Source organism: Echinops telfairi, unplaced genomic scaffold (genome assembly GCF_000313985.2).
Source record: "Echinops telfairi isolate 266 unplaced genomic scaffold, ASM31398v2 ScPeMD7_2;HRSCAF=8, whole genome shotgun sequence".
In the NCBI taxonomy this organism is placed as follows: domain Eukaryota; kingdom Metazoa; phylum Chordata; class Mammalia; order Afrosoricida; family Tenrecidae; genus Echinops; species Echinops telfairi.
Window position 1 is genome coordinate 26,880,837 of NW_022103898.1, and position 2,022 is coordinate 26,882,858.

The window sequence follows — 2,022 nt, forward strand, 5'->3', positions numbered from 1 at the left end:
GATGAGGGTAATGAATGTACAAATGTGCTTTACACAATTGATGTATGTATGGATTGTGATGAGTTGTATGAGCCCCTAATAAAATAATTTTTAATAAATAAATAAAAATTTAAAAGAATAAAATTAAAAAAAAGAAGAGCCTAAATGTCCGTCAACAAATGAACATCTAACCAAATGCTGTATATACATACAACGGAATGTTGTTGTAGTTGTTGTTGCGAGGTGCTGATGCATTGGTTCCAACTCAGCCACACTGGGGACAACAAAACAAAACACTGATGCTTATGCGGAAGCCCACCATGGCAGCCATGGTGCCAATTTGCCTCATGAATCCTGTACTTCAGCGGTTCTCAAGCTGTGGGTCACCACCCCCTTTGAGGGTTGAACAACCCTTTCACAGGGGTCGCCTGATTCATAACAGTAACAAAATTACAGTGATGAAGTAGCAACGAAAATAATTTTATGGTTTGGGGGGTCACCACAACATGAGGAACTGTCTTAAAGGGTCGTGGCATTAGGAAGGTTGAGAACCACTGCTCTACTTTATTAAGCATGATGTAATTTGCCAGGGACTGATCTCTCTTTATAACATGTACAGAGAAGGTAAAGCAAAGTCTTGCCATCTTGGCTTCTAAAGAGCTTTCTGATTGTGCTTACCTCCAAGACAGATTTCTGTATCTGTCTGGCAGTTCACTGCACTTTCGATGGAATATTAGTCAAGAAGAAGAAGGCAGTCCTGACACAGCTACAACACGAGTGAATCTTACATTATGCTGAGTGAAGTTAGTCAGCCTCAAAAGGACAAATATACGCACCATATGATCCTGTTTATTTCAAATAGGCAATTAAAAATCATTTTATTGGGGCCTCTTACAGCTCTTTTTTTTTGCTCTTACAGCTCTTATAACATTCCATACATCAATTGTATCAGCCATATTTGTACATACATTGCCATCATCATTTTCTAAACATTTACTTTCTATTTGAGTCCTTGTTATTAGCTCCTCTTTTTTCCCCTCCCTCCCCACCTCCCACCCTTGTGACCACTTGATAAATTATAAATTATTATTGTTTTCATATTTTAAACCAACTGCAGTCTCTCTTCATCCACGTTTTGGTTGTTCATCCCCCTTGTGGAGGGTGGGGGGATGGGGGATGAATGTCAATCATTGCTATTGGTTCCCCCTTCCTCCCCACCTTCCCCCTGTCCTCCTGGTATTGATACTCCCATGTCTGTTCCTGAGGGGGGTTATCTGACCCAGATTCAATATGTCGTGAGCTCTTATCTGTACCAGTGTACATGCTCCAGTATAGCCAGAACTGAAAGGCAGGACTGAGGTCATGATAGTGGAGGGTGAGGAAGCCTCACAGAACTAGAGGAATGTTGTATGTTTCATCCGTGCTATACTGCACCCTGATTGACTCATCCCTTCTTTGTGACCCTTCTGTGAGGGGATGTCCTATTGTCTACAGATGGGTTTTAGGTCTCTGTTCTGACCCTCCTCATTCTAAACAATATGTTTTTGTTTTTTTGAGTCTTCTGGTGCCTGTAACCTGATTCCATTGACAACTCATGATCACACAGGCTGGTGTGCTTCTTCCATATTGGCTTGTTGTTTCTCTTTAGATAGCCACTTATTTAACTGCAAGCCTTTAAGACTTCATTTGATAGCCAGGCACCAGCAGCTTTTTCATCACATTTGCTTATGCACCCATTTTGTCTTCAGCGATCTTGTCAGGAGGGTATGCATCACAGAATGCCAGGTTGTTAGAACAAAGTGTTCTTGCTTTGAGGGAGGGTTTGAGGCTCAAAGTCTATCCATTTCCTCAATGTATTGCTTTATAAATATATGTACATAGTGCACACTTATGCTTATACCTCTCTCCATAGCTTTGTTTCCTAGATCTTTCCTGTTTCCTTTTGCCTTCCTCCTGCCCCACCATCACACTCGCCCTTCTTATGTCTCTTAGTAATTCTCTCAGCTAGGTTGCTGCTGCTCCAACACCACTGGGATCTCTATA